We start from the raw sequence: 18,088 nt of genomic DNA on the forward strand, positions 1-18,088 counted from the left end.
TCAGCAGTTAAGAATTAAGGCTCTGGAGTGACTCTGTGATCAGAGTGGGCAACTGAAATATGCTAAATTGATGACGCCTGGGACAACATTTCTCTTTTGTGTCAGAGGCACAATAAGCTGTCAGGAATTAAGCAGTATGAGCAGCGGAGTCATACAAGGCTGGATACCAGGTGCTAGTGAGTCGTGCCCTAAAGGAAAAAAGGAAGGGTGGCACCTTGCCATTAAATAATGATTACAGCCTGACCCAGGCAAAGACTCCTTCTGGCCACACACAACCACCCAAGGCGCTTTGGCCTCTCATAGTTTAGAGAACCTTGCCTGTTGACCCCTAGATTTGGCATGGGCAGAGGACAGAAGGTTTGTTGAAGGCTACAACCACCTGAGATGCTAGGGTGAGAAGGTTCAGGGAGAATGCGAACATAATGTTCCCTTACCTTTGGATTCTGCTTTTTCATAATATATATTATATGATACAGTTGGTGAAAATGAGGCTCAGAGAGGGCTAAGTGATTTACCCATAATCATATAATCACAATCAGTAAGTGAAAAAACTGGGATTTGAATCCACGCAATATTTTTTCATATACTAAGACATTTGCTTTTTACAATTTAATTAAATTTAACTAAAATTTTTAAGATGAATCTTTCATGCCGAAAAGCCATATATTTATATATGGACATTATATATTATATGTGTATATATAAATGTGTATGTGTGTATACATGTACATATATGTATATTATATATATAATATATAATATATATATATATATATATATGGAGCTGATCTGGTGGAAAGAGAAGGAAGCTTGGAGTTCTATGAATTAAGCCTTAATTCTGCCTCCTACTTCCCACCCCAGCCACTCTTTGGATCCTGAAGCATCACTATGAACCTCTAGGATTTTCAAAAATATAAAAAACAAAATTTTAAAAAATGGAATTGTTTCCTTTGAGGATCTACTCATCCTTTTGAGGTATATAGTAGATTGGCAGAGAATTAAGATTAGAGATGAAGGCCAACTTCTGGAAAAGATATGGTCACAGGAGCAGGTTATAAAATATCTGCAGGGCAGAGATGATGGAACTCAGAGTGGGGTTGACATGACAAGAAGATGAGAAATTGGGTCCCAGGACAAAAGCACAGTGGGAGAAAGGAATAAAGAAGGCACAGAAAAACTAATTTGATGTAAAGCAAAAAGGAGCATTTTATTTACTCGATTTGAAGCTAAGTTGTGGTCTAGAGAGCTCTGCTGCTGAGTGGAGCCTATATGATCTTAAAGGGCAGTAGACTTGCTAGAGGAACTTTGTGCCTTTATTTTCAACAGCTGTATCCTTATCTATTCAAGAAGCTTCTGATCCCTCTGGGAATACTACACCTCTAGGGGAGGGTTTGGGTCTCCTCTGCAGGGTTAAGATTCCATTCCAACTCAAAGTGGACTATCCACTGGTATTCTTTGTTGCACCTTCATCAGTCTTTGTCTCTGAGAGTTCTAGATCTCTCTGGCATTGGAATCAGGGTTCTGGAAGAGAGGACGATTGGCCCATTAGATGATAGTAGACATAACTTCTCTTAATATATCCATTTGACAGCTGAGGAAACTAATGTCCAAAAAAAGGTGAACAGCTTATTCATGCCCATGGTACAGCATTCAGTGGCAGAACAGATATTCAAAGTAATGTCTTCCCTTCCTAAGTGCTCAATATAAGAAAATGCTACCTCCAAACAATTTTTTTCATATATGATAAAAAATTAATTAAGCATTCCAGGAGCCAAAATATGTTTTATGAAAGAGAAAACCATTTCTGCAATGGTTCTTTTGAATTAAGTCCATGAACCAGAATCTCATATCAAAATGTAAACTTCAAAGCTGAAAATAAGTACTTATTTTCCAAACTCTAGTATTGTTTCTTGAACCATGACCCAGACAAAATGATTATTGATTTCTTTTATTTTTTTGATTTTTTAATCAAATTTACACATGCACCTATTATAATAAATCAACAAATTCTACAAGGTTGATTTGGCCAAACAACAGTCCCCATTCCTCTTCCCTCATTCTTTTTTTCCTTCCCACTAGGAAACCACTTTCAAATACTTTCATGGATTCTTTTGATGCATATCTCAATATCTCTAAATTTACAAGCTTGTATCTCCCATTTCTCTGAACTCCCAATATTGAGTTTAGATCAGTATTTACATTATGACAATATAATAACCTTTGACTATTTTCATTTTGCTGCACAACTTCTTATTTTTCTTGGAATTAATAATTGCCTGGGCGTTCTAAGTTAGAATTTTTTTTCTTCAGATTTTTAAAAGCATGGTTCTATTATCTTCTGGCTTCCTGTTTTGCTGTTAAAAAGTCCGAAATCATTCTTGATGTTTTGTCTGTGACTTTACCCCATCCCAAAAGCTGTGGAATCTTCTTTTTTCCCCCTTAAGAGTCTAAAATTTCATAATAATGTGTCATGCTGTGGGCTCATGTTTATTCATTGTGCTGGACACTAATTGGGCCCTTTAAATATGGAAAATTCATTTTCTTCATGATGGGAAATTTTTCTTATACTATTTCACAGATGATTTCTTCTTTTCCATTTTCTCCGTTGTCACATCTGTCTCTTTCTGCATTTCCTCTTATTTAGATGTTGGACCTCTTTGGTCCTTGAATTTTCTCAACTTCTCTCTCCTATTTTCCACCTATTGTTTTTTTGCTCTACTTTCTGTGAGATTTTCATACCTTATCATTCACCCTTTCCACTTATTTTTGTTTTTGCTATTATGTTTTAAATTTCCAAGGGCTTTGTGTGTGTGTGTGAATGCTCTTTTTTTCTGTCTTTTTACATAATCTTCTCATTTCGTAAATTCAATACAAATTTTAGCTCTCTGATGATATTTATGGTAGTGTTTTCTGGGAGCAAGGGATTTTATTCTCCCTGTATGGTTTCTGTTTCCTCCCTGTTGCCTTTAACTACTTTTTTGTTTTGATCTTTATCTTTCAAAGTTAGAGGCTTTCATCAAATCATTGTAATGCTTGGCTCTCTGCTCATATACTGACAGACAAAAGAGCTGACTGGAAATTCTGAGAGTATAAGTGAGATTGTTGACCAAGAACTTCACTGTAAGTAGTATGGACATATGTCCTGGTATCACCAGGACAGTCCCAGGTTATGTCTGCTGCCCCAGCATAATTATTAATGAAGGCTCCTTTTACTCTCAAAAATGTCCTACTTTGTATGATAAAATAATTGGTCATTGTAAACACAAGGTGATCTGCCTGGGCCATTTGTTAGGAAACTGAATGTTAGTAGATTTTTAGGTTTTCATCTTTGGCTGGTCAAATTTCCCACGAAATACTCTCATTTTCCTACCCAGAGGTAAATGTCTGATTCCCAACATTCAAGAAACTGCCAAAATAAAATGTTTTTAAAAATTAAAAACAAGACTTTCACACAAATCTAGGGTCAGGCAGATTCTGAGAACATTTTGAGGAACTGAACATGACTTACAGTCATTTCAGAAGCAATTTTAGAATAAGATTGCTTGATTAGATATTCTGGTTAATGCCCAACAAGACAATACAAAATATAACTTTTGAAGTTACCTTTTCTACTGTACAAAAATTATGTGCACCTCTACTGGATAAAATATGCAAGTTAACTTAAAACTTCCCAGAGTCTGAGTCCTTAATATAAAAATCAAAGTCAAACAAAGGTATATTTCCCAAGATAAGTAAATCATCTTTGGGTGGGCTTGTTAAACAGTGCTCCATATCACATCAAAATGACATGCTGCACTCTTTTAACCTTATTTCCAGCTTTTGGAAAAATTTTCCAAATAGACCAAGAGAGAAGAAAAGCCTGGGGTTTCAGCATTCAGATTCATTTCACATAATCTCATGTTCTTTATGATATTCAAGCTGTCAGCTGGTCATGGTATCCCACAGCTAGAGACACTATGTCTTACCATCTCTAGTTTTCTCCTGAGGTAGAGGTGGGGCAGTGACCTAAAAGTGTGGAGTTGAGGGAGCACATCTAGGGATCGATTTCTTAAGCAGCTTTCCATCAATCTTCCTTTTACAACTTCCCCTTTATGCCCAGTTCAAGAGGCACATGGCGCCTTCAGCTGTGATCTTTTGATGATACTACAGGGTAAACCAGGTTGGCTCTCAACTTCCTCCACTGCCAGGCTAAATAAAATTCATGTTTATTAGATTTGCTAATTCTGTTACCTTGGGATACCTGGGTGGCTCAGTCGGTTATATCTTTGCCTTCAGCTCAGGTCATGATCCCAGGGTCCTGGGATTGAGTCCTGCATGGGACTCCTTGCTCAGCGGGGAGCCTGCTTCTCTCTCCACCTGCTGCTCTCCCTGCTTGCACTCTCTCTTTCTCTCTTCTTTTCTCTCTGGCAAATAAATAAATAAAATCTTTTTAAAAATTCTGTTAACCTTGATCTATTTGCTTTCCAGCTCCCAAAATATTGTTGCCTTCCTTCCATTTCTATTTGTGGGCCTTATGTCTTTAAAACAGAATCATTTTATTACAGTTTAGAGGCATTTCAGGAGGTCTGGTGAACTCTCCAATGTCAGTATCTTTGGATCTTCCTTCCAAAACTGGTAAGATTTCCTAGCAAATATGATTCCAATCTGTCTGCAGAGTAAAGATCTGGCTGCCAACATTCTAAGAGTTGAATAGGGAAAGAAAACAGGAGGTTTCTGATTTCAGTATGCATAGATTCACTCACTTCCCCTGGTCTTAAGTACAACACTCTTACCTTTTTCTGGGTTACACTAGAAGCTTTCACTGGACCCAAGAAATAAGGAAAACGAATGGAGTGAAATTAAATACATGTGTTCAATCCACCAGCATGTTAACTCATGTCTGAGTATTTCTTTCTTTTTTATTAAAATCTACAGGGATAATTATAAATAAGAAATTTAGCTATTCAAGTCATTAACTTAGGACAAAGCCAAATGTGTATTTTGTGAACTGAACCTTTTACTCATTTCCCCACCACAAAATATGAACTAGGGCTGTGTTAAGTATACATAAGAAGTATAGAACAGTACCTAGAACTCAGTGTTAATTATTTGTTACTATTTTCTGAAAACAAATGACAAATTTAATAGGTAAATTTTAGTGAACTGATGAGCTGTATCAGCAGCCACATATCCCATGTGTTAATATAACCATCTATTTACTTTGCATTTTGCTGTACATTTTAAATTAATTCAATAAACTGTATGGTTCAAGCATCTTAACTTAGTCTATGAGCCTTTCTGCTCTGTGACCTGTAGGGTAGTCTGCTAGTACCATACTTTGAGATGACTATTTCATGAAGGTAATTTACCACTCCAAGAGGTTCTGAGGTCAAAATATTTTTTTAAGTGTTGGATAAGACAGAGTTAAACTGATTTTCTTACTGTAAAATTATTTAGATCTTGTAAGAGACTAGTGTAGAGTGTAGCTTTCTAAAAAGGAGAAACAGTAGCTCTATTACTCAAACTTTTTGACAAAATAAATGTTTTTTTCCCCAGAAGAATCTCATGAGGCTAATGTTCCACAGACCATACTTTGGGAAAGATCTCATTAAGAAAATAGGTACTGCCATCTTGGTGCCTTTTCAACATCAATCTCTTGTTCATGTTTCCTTTCACTTCTGCCCCTGAGCAAAATGATTGGATTTACTGACACATTTTAGCAAAGAATATGGTTAAGGCTATCAAAAGGTTGACTGGTTTGAATAAATGTCCACTTTATATTGAAAGCCAAATGTAGGGGAAAGAAAATCCATAGAGACAAATGAATGAAGACCTTGGAGACCTTCTAAAAGATGACAGGAAAAGGGAAGAATGGCTGGCGAATCAGGCTCAGAAATGAACTACTGAGGCTCCCAAAAGCTCCCCAGAGAGAATAACAGCCAAATGAACTGAGTGCTAACTCTGCACTATCTTCTTTTCAAACATTATTTCATTTTTCTTTCCAACCATCCTGTGAGATTGGTCCTAGTTTTTCTTCTCACAATTTTACCAGTGTTATCAATGCACAGAAAACTTAAGTAATTTATACAAGATCACATGGTTAGCAAATTTCAGAGCCTGCATTTGAACCCCAGTTTGGATGCCTCTAGAGGTGGTGCTCTTAAATATCATGTTAAATTCTCTCATTGAGGGGCGCCTGGGTGGCTCAGTTGGTTAAGTGTCTGACTCAGTTTCAGCTCAGGTCATGATCTCAGGGTCGTGAGATTGAGCACCACGTCGGGTTCCACGCTCACTGGAGTCTGCAGGAGGTTCTCTTTCTCCCTCTCCCTCTGTCCTCCCCCCCATACCCACACTCTCTCTAAAATAAATAAATAAATATTTGAAAAAATTATCTCATTGAATAAACTGTTGAAGAGTCTATTATGACAATTTCAGCAAAAGGACCACAGTTAACTCTGAGGCTAGTCCAGGGCTGGTCTAACTGGCACACTCTCACATTTAACCACACTGACACTTCCTCCCCTGGAGGAAGGCATGGAAATTTATTTAGTTCTTTGGCTGGTTCTGTATATGATTTTGGTGACTTCAAGATTTTTTCTACCCAGCTTTTAGACAGCTATCATACTGGAAAAAAGCAGAAAAACTAGACCTAACTAATGTGTTAATTGCAGATAATGGCCCAATAAAGCATTATAATGTGATGTGTAACATGCAGATGCTGATGCCAAAATACTTGGGTTTGAATCTTGGCTCTGCAATTTATAAGCCATATGATTTTCATAAATTCCTTAATTTTTCTGTGCCTCAGTTTTCTCCTCTATAAAATGGAGATAATAATAATATCTTTCTTATAAGGCTGTTGTGAGGATTAAATGAGTTCATATATGTAAAGCACATAGAACAGGGTCTGGCTCATGATATGTGCTCTATTTGTTGTAGTTATGGTTATTATCCCACTATTAGGACTATTACTATTTCATTATGGGAAGCTTTCTGGAGCTAAAGAAAGGAATGTCAAAAAGTAGAATTTCAGATTTTTTCCTGTTGGATTCTTAATATTGTGTTTGTTTGGCATGACTGACCTTTCTCAGTCAGAAGGTTTGCTCTTCATTTTACAACTTCTTCTCATTAGCTTTTTGCCCTTTAAAGAAGTTTGTGTTATTACTATTTTAAAATACTGCTGAAGTTTTCTAATTAAGCTCTGCAAATCCCCTGAAGTGTTTACAGCATGGACTAAGAACAGACTGCTGACTTCTAAAGGGAACACATCTTTCCACGGAAAATAGAAGACTTTCTCCTCTGAAAGTCCCCTCCAGCCTCATAACTTCAATGTATCTCACATCAAATTTGCCTTTCCCTCCAGATTGGAACCCCTTCCTTCCCATCAGCCCCTGGTATACCACACCTGAATACCCCTCTTGTGAAAAGCAAGTCCTACTATGGAACAGTGGCTCAGAGGCTTCAGAGTCAGACAGACCTGGATTTGAGTTATTTGCTACTGGTGTGACCTTAGACATATTACTAACTAGAATTTATCTGAGCTTCAATTTCCTTTTCTATGAAATGAAGATAATAATATCTACCCCCTCATAAGGCATCTGAGGAATAGATGAGAAAAGGCATGTAAAATCATCAATCAGTCTAGTGCCTGACATGTAATAGTAGCCAACACATACTGAGGTTTGCTATGTGTCAGGCAGTGTTCTAGCACTTTTTTACGTGTATTTACTCATATAACCCTCATAATTCAATGCCATAATTACCATTATTATCCTTATTTTGCAGACGAGAAGATTCAGGCATAGAAAGGTTAAGTTATTTGCTCAAGGTCACAAAGCAGAACTGGTGTTCAAGTCAAGGCAGGTTAGCTCCAAAAGTCATGCTCTTATCTTAACCACCCTACTCTTTCACCTTCCATGCAGTATACACTCAAAACTCTTCACTATTTTCAACAAGTGATGACACTTACTGAATGCTGAATGCTATGTGCCAGAGACTATGCGGAAAGATTTGCATACACGATGTTAATTAATCCTAAACTTTATGAGGTATGAACGCTTCTCTCCATTCTATAGATAAAGAAACTGAAGCTCAGAGAGGCAAAGACACTTATGTAAGTGGCCCGGGTAAGAAGTGACAAAGTTGGATTCCAATCCCAGATCTATATGACTTTAAAAGCCCATGTTTCTAGGCACTTTATTCACCTTTCTGAAAGTTCTTTCCTCATATGATGGGAGGGAAATTCTCCTGTTTTTCAGGTCATTGTGAAGTTGCTATAACCAGATGAGGATTGTCCATAAGCATTGCAAATCATTTTGTTAAATGGAAGAATTCTTTTGTCATGAGATTTCACCTGAGTATAGAAATGTTAAGGTGGCACACTTAGGTCAGGGAGAGTGTCACACTTAATGCCTTCAACTGTGAATATTAATTTTAGGCTCTAAATGGCCACATTGACCCTGGAAGGCAGAAATCTGGAAAACAGCCTTAAACACCTTACTCTTACTTAATTGTTTCTGCTGAAAGTGTAGTCTTTTCAAAGGCTCTGTGGTGTGTGAAATGGACATGCTATACTGTTAAGTGACCAATAAAAGTGATCATGCCATTCTTCTACTCAAAAGCCCTATAGAATTAAAATCAGTACATTCAGGTTGACATTCGAGAGCCTTCACTTACTTCCCTAACATGAAACCTATATTCCACTCAAACCTTTCTATTCACTGCTACCAAGTACACCTTTTTCAATTCCTGCCTCTGCATCTATGCCTATTGCTTTCCCCCTCCTCCGTGCCCATCCATGCAGTCCTAGCTGAGGATCTACCTCCCAGATGAATCCCAACTCCCAGTGACCCCTTTGCTTCTAAATTTACAACTCAGTCCATTTCCTTACATGTTCATTCAGGGTCAATATACCAAAAGGACGATTTAAGTCATGAATTTTTGAGTTTCTTCAATTTTTTCAAGAAAATTTCGGTGTTACCATGACTTTTAAATTGTATAATGATCAAAAATCTTGTCTCCAAATCAATATCATAAACTCCTCAAGGGCAAGAAACATGTATGTCTTCAATTCTTTTTTTTAAGTGTTCCTAACTTCTACCTCAGTTCTAGGTACATTAAGGGTTTTTATTAAATAAAATGAATGAAACAGAGTAATGCTATATGCAAACATCTAGAAAGCACAGACAACAGCAATTAATTGTATGGATGAGTATATCACAGAACAACCAGAATAAATTAAGCACTTGGCTTAGGGGAAATTTGGTCTATACCAAGTCCTGCCAACCCTTCAACATGTTCAAACTGTCAAGAATATATATTTTTTTATCTTGCTCCTTTCAAAAGATTGATCTCAAAACAGCTCAGGCTTTCTGCCATTTCTGAGTCATTGCTAATCTCATGCTGTCTTATATAGGAATCATTCAATTCTCCCGCCATATCGCCATATCCTTTTGTCTCCGAAAGCCCTGCTTGTTCTCCTTAATCCCATCAGAGAGTATCAACTTAGTTCTCATTGTGCTGTTCTTATCTCTTTCCTGCAAACCCTAACTGATGTGGACTACTGTTGTTCCCTTCCATTTTTTTGCTCTCTTTAGGACCAAATCTTTCACAGCACTCCCACGGATTAGAGTGGGTGCCTCATTGATTCTTGACTGTGCTTTTTACCCCTGAGGGGCTATGATCGCTAATAGGCACAGCTGGCCTATACATCAGTTACCTCTGTGTTACTGAAGGGCCTTTAAAAAAAAGTCCACCAGCCTTCAAATGCTCCTTCTTTACAGCCGGTGATACAGTAAAAAGTGGCATTTCACATTACTTCTCTGGGTTAAGACTCAAAAGAGCCTCCTTCTCTTCAGGTATATCCTCTTTTCTCCAAACAGAAAGCACTTCTAAGCACCAATCATCATCATGCCACCTCCTAATTGCCAACCCATTTCCCCTTCAGGGAATGGTACAGGCTTATCTGCTAACTATCTAGAAAAGAAGGACCTAGTCCTAGAAAGCCAGAAAAAAAGAATGAAATAATAGGCTAATTCAGTTATAGCAACTGGAACCAATGCCCAAACTCCATAACCTCTCCTCATCTCATCAAAATTTACCTGTCCTTTGTCTCCTTCCCTGGGAATTTTGCTGGGTAATGCCACTGTCATAAAAACTAATCTGAGCAAAGGCATTAATAATGAGTATTGTCTTAAAATATTTTACTACTGAATATGTCAATCAAAACAGTTATTTGTTATCAACAGAACTGAAAAACTGGAACTCCAGATATGTAACTAAACTAGTTAATGTTTCACAGTTCTGCAGTATTATAGAAATAGCTTTACCTAATGAATCATTGAACACTAAAAGAAGAAAGAAAGAAAGAAGAAAGAAAGAAAGAAAGAAAGAAAGAAAGAAAGAAAGAAAGAAAGAAAGAAAGAAAGAAAGAAAGAGAAAGAAAGAAAGAAGGAAGGAAGGAAGGAAGGAAGAAAGAAAGAAAGAAAGAAAGAAAGAAAGAAAGAAAGAAAGAGAGAGAGAGAGAAAGAAAGAAAGAAAGAAAAAGAAAGAAAGAAAGAAATAGCTTTAATTCATCATTGGTAATTTTTTAAAAATCATCCAAACCAGTTAAGACACCTGAGGAGATTCCAAGTGCTTCAGTAAACAGGTTGATTCTTTTACCTTCCAACTGATAGATGTGATCCTAATGGATATGATTAAACTTTCTCACCTAAAGGTAGGCTTTCCCAAAAGAATTATTCCAGGGGTCAGAGAAAAGGCACTTGATTATAGTAGAAGAGGGAAGGGAATCGGTCTTCTCTAAGCATGCTGCCAATACTTTGATTTGAATGATGTTATAAATGGTCTTACCTAGCATTCTAATTATCCTTCTCCATAATTAATCCTGCTCATGGCACAAAGCTATGCACAATTATGTTTTTCCCTGGAGGGAACACCATGCTTCAGGATCACTGCAATATGTGGCTTGAAGTGAGCTGGACAATAAGAGGAAGAGAAAAGTAAGCTCTAGTGTTTAAATGATTACATATAAAGCTTAGATGATTGGTTCAGTGCCCTTAGTTTGAAAATGAATTATTTTGTACTTTAGGACTAAAGAAAGGCACCTAAGTGAAAAATCACAAGGGAAAGTTCTACATCTTGATCTGGGAGACAGCCTTTCAAGGCAAAGTGACCTGGGATCAAGCCCAGTTCTATTAAGCATGCGACCCTACATTTTTTATTTAACTTGGTTGAACCTCAGCTTCTTCAGCTGTAAAACAGGCATCCCTTTCTCACAGAGTTGTCATGAATACTAAGTTGCATAATGGGGTATAATGAGTTTGGTACATGGGAGGTACTTAATAAGTGCTAGTTTCCCTCTCTTCTTTTTCCCTGATGTGAAGTGTGTGTTTGAGCAAAAGCCTTGGAAACTTGCGCTGTCAGAGCAAGAGGAAGCTGAGAGTTCATCTTGTTGAATTACCTCCTTTTTACAGATGAGGAAACAAAAGTTCACAGAAGTTGGGTGTGCCTTACTGGGTTTTTTATAAAATAGGAATGGAGCTACTGATTCCAATCTCAATACTCTGGAGAAGTCTATAATTTACTCTGCATTATCCATTCCTATCCAGATCTGGAACATGAAAAGGAGGTGCTCTTCTCTAATCTTTTCATAGGTTTTCTACTTAAGCCAGCTTTGTAGTTTAAATGGACAATTACCCATCTGCAGCCCACAACTTCCACAGCAATTTGCTGAGGCAATTTCCTAAGCCGTTCTCAGAATTACTTAGGACATGGTTATAGTCAAGTGGATACAATGAGGCTCTAGGATTCCAGAGAAAAGAAATGACATGGAGATGGAACTGACAGAACCTGAAAATCTGCCTAAACGTGACAGAAGGTAGTGAGAAAAAGATGTCTAAAGTTTGGAGCTTGAATGACTGGGAAAATGATGATTTTATTAACAGACATTTGGAAGTCAAGAATAGGAGTAGATTCACAGTGAAGACAGAGAAGATGATGAGTTCATTTTTGACATGTTGTGTTTGAGTTTCGAGTAGAACATTCAGGCAGTGATGCCCAGGAGGCAGAGGTACAGCTAGCCTTTTTGGAGTTTTTGTGTCAATAGTTAACAAGATGCTTTTTCCAGGTAGATAGCCCCAAGCATAAGACTTGGTCGGAGAACAGACAGCTAGCACATTCCTGGAGAAAAAAGTACCACCCCTTTATCTAGTCTGCATGCTGTAGCCTGGTGCAGGGCTTGATGAGCACAGCACCAGCTAGATTACAGCCCCCCTCTACTTCCTCCAGAACCAGTTGCAGTTGCTCTGCCAATAGCCAGCTAGAACTAGGTAAGAGCTGAAACTTCTCAAGGAGAGTATATAGAAAGACACAGAGGAATGGCCTTATTGGACTTAGGTGTTGTGAGGGTTTCAAGGGGTTGTTTATCATTCATTCATTGTTTTCATTCTTTTCATTCGCTGAGAGAGCAAGCTATATGTATACACGGGAGAAAAATCCTTCCAGGCAGAGATAACGGCAAAGAAAAAGGCCCTTAAGCAGGAATATGACTAGCATGTTCTAGAAAGAGCCAGGAGACTAGTGTGATAGAGCAAAGTAAGCAAAAGCGGAGAATGATTGGAGATGAGGTCAGAGTGAGTAAAGGATGGGGATCCATGCCAGATTAGATAGGATCTTGCAGGCCATGGTAAGGACTTCGCTTTTCCTCTAAGTGAAATAGGAGCCACTGGAGGGCTTTGAATGGAGGAGTTACATGACTCGTGTTTTGAAAGGTCCACTCATGGTTCTGTGTGGAAAATAAAATATAGGGGTATAAAGCAGAAACAGGGAGTCTAGTTAGAAGAAGCTACTGTAATGATTCAGATGTGAAATCATGTTGCCTGGACCAGGGTTATGGTGATAGAGATGGTGAGAATTGGTTGAATTCTGGATACATTTTGAAGATAATACCAACATGATTTCCTTATGAATTCAATGGACAGGGGGAGAAACATTAAGAGAAAGAGTGAGAGAGAGAGGAAATTCAAGGATAGAATTGCCATTTCCTGAGATGGGAAAGAATATGGGACAAGCATGTTTGGAGGCAAAGATCAGCAATTCCATTTTGGAAGCAGGAGTCTACAAGTTAGAGAAGTCCATGCTGGGGATATCAAATTGGGGGGTATCATTGTACAGTTAGTATTTAAAGCCATGAGGGGCACCTTGGTGGCTCAGTCAAATATCTGACTCTTGATTTTGGCTTAGGTCATGATCTCAGGGTCATGAGATGGAGCCCAGTGTCGAGCCATGCATCGGGCTCCCTGCTCAGTGGGGAGTCTGCTTGAGATTCTCTCTTTCACTCTCCTTCTGTCCCTCCCCGCCCAAGACTTGCATTCTCTTGTTCCCTCTTCAAAAAAAAAAAAAAAAAAGCTATTTAAAGCCATGAATCTGAATGAGATCACTGAGTACAGATAACAACAAAAAGGGGAGGTTGTGAGATGGAACCCCAGGGATCACAGAGATCAGAAGACACAGAGAGGAATCAGCAAAGGAAATTGAGAAGGAGCAGCAGTGAGGTAGGAGGAGAACCAGAAGAGGGCCAAGTCCTGGAAACCACATGAAGAAAGTATTTTAGGAAGCATATTAGTTGTATTAATTGCTGCTGATAAGGCTAGTAAGATAAGAAATAAGAACTGATCACTTAACTAACAAAATGGAGGTCATTGGTGATTTTCACAAAGAATGATTTTGGTGGAGTGATGGAGGAAAAAACCTGATTGGAGTGAGTGGACCAAGGAAAGGGGAGTGGCAGTCAACACCAAGGGCCCAGCTGAGATTAATGGTCATGAAAATAAGGAGACAGTTAACACCAAGGCTTCATCTGTATTCCCTCCAGCTCCCTAGCCTTCACCCCTACTCCTTTCTGCTCAACTGCATAAGAAACAGTGCGTGGACTGTGTCCTCACCTCCAAACCATCTCCCTTTTTGCTTCTGAGATGATCTCTTCTGCATAGCTCAAGATGAAGGAGAAGCAACCAGTTCAAAGTGGGAAGTTAGATTTTGGAGAGGGTAAATCTGGGGCACCTGTAGGACATCCAAATGGCTTCAGATCTAGGACTTGGGTCAGGGCTCTGGGCTGTAGGCACAGATTTTGGAGTTGGTTCTCATGGCCAAGAGAATGGATGGTGTTATGCAAGGGAAGAAGGGAAGATAAAGGAAAGGAGTTGGTTCTCATGGCCAGAGCAGGTAGGGGTAACGGGACGAAGATTTCTAGGGAAGCAAACAGAGGACATGCCACCTGCCTTTCACCTGACCACTGTTAGTCAGGCAATGTTTGAAAAAACACAGGTATGAACCCTGCCATATTTCATCTATTTTTCACTATGCCATGAGCTGGTTGCTGCCTCACTGCTTTACAAATTCTCTTGCCCCTGAGGATCTCAAAGGACAGAGTGTTCTAATGCTGTACCAGCTTGAATCACGGATGTTAGTTAAACAGGAGGAAAACAAATTAAAACCCCCATATGTCCAGGTTATACAGGGACTCTCCCTTTCTCTCTCCTTCTGAGTCAAGCCCTGGCCCTGGAAGCTAACATCCCTTCACATCTGTACACTTTTTACTTTGCAAAGAGCTTTCATGACTGTCAGCCAAACTGGATCCTTACAGAACCTCTATGAAGTGGGAAGAGAAAGGATTATAACCTCTGCTTCACAGGTGAAGACCCTGAGACCCAGGCAAGCAGAGATTTGTAGTCATCAGGCTGGTGGGTGGCAGAGCTGCACCTGGAATGTATGTCCTCAGCCTCCAGGCCTGGTGTCCCACCCCCAGGGATTTTTAATTTCCAAACATGTAGTAGTAGTAGTACTAGTAGTAGTAGTAGTAGTACTAGTAGTAGTACTACTACTAGTAGTAGTACTAGTAGTAGTAGTAGTACTAGTAGTAGTAGTAGTAGTTGTTGTTGTAGTAACCTTTGTTTTTCCCTATATTCTCTCCTGGACACCATGGTTTCGGCCAGACACCTGACTGTCCTAAATCTTACTCGGCCACCTCTCCCTTCACAGACTACAGATGCTCAAGCCTCTTGCTTCACTGAGAAAAATCAAGGTCATCAAGGGAGACTTCCTATGTAGCAACCACTCCCACTGTTAACTCCTTTTCTCCAGTCTCAAAGAGAAAACTATCACTTCTCCGGTCCAAGGCCAACTCATCCACTTGGCTCCTATTGTCCCCTCTGTTCTCAGGGACATTGCTGTATAAGGCATCCCCTCCCTCTTATCGGCAACCTCATTCCCTCCTGCTGACTCTTTTTCCACAGCATAGTGACATGCTCAAGGCTTTTTCACATTAAACAAAATCGAAAACCCTTCTTAACCAGCAACGCTTTCTAGCTGGCATCCTCTTGCTTTCCTTCCTTCCTTCCCCTATCTTTGAAATGATAGTTCACGCTCACCATTTAAACACTGATTTCTCATTAATACCTCAACTTAATGTTCATTGGCTTCATCCCTCACAATTCCACTAACCACGTTCTCCCTGAAATCACCAGTGATCTTCATAATTCCAAATTCAACTGATACTCATCTGTCATTTTCTTAATTGATCTCTCTGTTCCATTTGACATTATTGCCTACTCCTTCCTTAAATGTCTCTCTCCTCTTCTGATTTCTTGAAACCATTCTCTCATTGTCTCTTAGTCTTACTCCCTTGCTGGCCATTCATCCTTGGTCTATTCCAGATTCTCTTGCCCTGCTCAAACCTCAAATATTGTTGTGCTCCAAGACTTCCACCTTAGCCCTCCCTGGGTGATCAGCTCTGAACCTGAGGCCTCAGAACCCTATGCTTCTCTCTACCACTGTACTTAGCCCCCTGTTTCATAACTGTCTTCCCATTTATCTACAATGTCCTTGAAATCAGAGCTCATGCCCTGTTCACTCTTATATGTTCAGTGCTTTGCACAGTGCCTGTTATGTTATGCACATTCCATCAATTTGTTTCATAAATGACTTAAAGTTAAGGTTTGGCCTTAGTTAGGCTTTACCAAATTGTGAATTCCCCAGGATCAGTTGCCAGGTTTACAATTTAAGTAACCACTCAAGGTTCTGAATGAGGCTAGATAAGCCCCTTACCCTGCCTATGCCTCAAGGCAAAGTTGCTTATTTAAAAGTAGATATTCATGGGGTTCTTTATGATCCTGGGGCCCAAGTCTGCAAAAACTCTCTGCGATTGTGCTTAGACTCAGTATAATGTAAGTAAGGTGATGTATATGTCTAGCTGGATTGAGGCAAGAAAGATGGGGCTTAAATGAATGGGAAAAGAGAGGCCTGATGTCTATACTCTTTTCCCTCAGCCTTGCAGAGAGTCATTTGCCAGGATATGTAAAGACAGTAACACTGATGACAGGACATAAGAAGGATGGTGATTGTGCTAATTTAGCATTCAAGTTTGGTATTTAAGAAATTTGCCTTTAGAAGACCAAACCTTCCCTTTGAGACCCATTATCAATACTCTGTTGTAACATTCCCCAATATAATACCCCCACTTCCAGACATTCAAGGCTTTCCTCTTTGAAAACTTAGCCAGCTAACACAAGTCTTTCCTTCTGAATTAATTGCACATTACTGTGATCCTTTTCCTGTGTGCTTATTTGTCAAATACAGAGTCAAAGGCCTCCATGAGCTGACAGAGAACTCTAAAGGGCAGTGGGACCTTCTTAGAACTCCCAATATCATAGAAAATGGGCCAGCCTTAAAAAGCTGTACTTGCTTCCAAGACCCAGATCCATTTCCTTCAGGGGCTCCTAGGAGCTGATGCTGATAAGCACAGATGAGTTAGATACTGCAGCCAACAGCCATAGATAAATTATTCTTCTTTCCAGCCAGCTAAGATTCTATACCCTACCATTAAAAAAAATCCCAGAGTTTTCCATCCAGGGGGGTCAGAAGACAGAATTCTTTCTACCTCAAACTTCAAAAAATTGGCCTTATCAGGATCAAAGCTCAGATCATGAGGAACAACTGAAACAGGTCTTCCAAAGCAGAAAGCATCTGTCTAGCCCACCAAAATTTCTTTTATAATAATCCAGTGCTAACCACCTTAGAAAATGTTTCCCAATTAGAGCTAGAGATTCCACATTACTATCTTCTCAGTAACCAGGAAAGTCCTGGGTGGGTATGGAGAAAATAGGAAACATTTTATTTTTTTAAAATATTTTGTTTATTTGACAGAGAGAGAGACAGTGAGAGAGGGAACACAAGCAGGGGGAGTGGGAGAGGGAGAAGTAGGCTTCCCTCTGAGCAGGGAGCCCAATGCAGGGCTCGATCCCAACCTGAGCCGAAGGCAGACACTTAACGACTGAGCCACCCAGGTGGCCCGAAAATATGAAATATTTTAGAAATATTATAGAAAATAAAACTATGATCTGGTTAAGTACTCAGAACAGAAAGACAGAAACAGAGGAAAGAGCTCCTGGTAATTGCTTTAATTGTTGATGGTTAGACAATAAGTCATTCTCATCATGACTACCACTTTTTCTTGAAATGGAGATTGGAATTGCTTGCCCCATGTTCCAATGGGGATTCTAAGGCATACAGAGTCTAGATGTTATGGCAAAAAGGCAGATATCTGGATGGCACTGTATTGTATACCCCTGGTAGGTTCATTACATAATGTCCAAGAATAAGTTCTCCAATAATTATGAAATAGTTATTAGGTGCCAGGCACTGTACCAAGTGCTTTAATACGTCATTTCCTTCAATCCCTGAAATAGCTCTGGGAAGTAATAGTTATGATTATCATCATCAGTTTACAAATGAGGAAACCATTAACTTTCATATTAGAAACCATAATGGAAGTAAAGATGCTATTTAGAACAGGACGAAAGAAAAACACACAAGATTTCTATGAAGAGGACTTTAAATTATCAGTAAGAGGTATAAAAGAAAACTTGCACATATAGAAAGATACACTGCTCTTGAATGTGAAAACTCAATGTTGTAAGATAACAATTCACATATTATTAGTCTAAAATTTAGTCTATTCATTTGTGATCCAAATGAAAATACCAACAGGTCTTTTTGGATTTAGACATGCAGCTATTAAGTTCATGGGGAAAAATGCCAAACATGTAAGAAT

This window comes from Eumetopias jubatus, unplaced genomic scaffold (genome assembly GCF_037043125.1).
Source record: "Eumetopias jubatus isolate StellerSeaLion01/CBP00866 unplaced genomic scaffold, mEumJub1_p1.0 scaffold_11, whole genome shotgun sequence".
In the NCBI taxonomy this organism is placed as follows: Eukaryota; Metazoa; Chordata; class Mammalia; order Carnivora; family Otariidae; genus Eumetopias; species Eumetopias jubatus.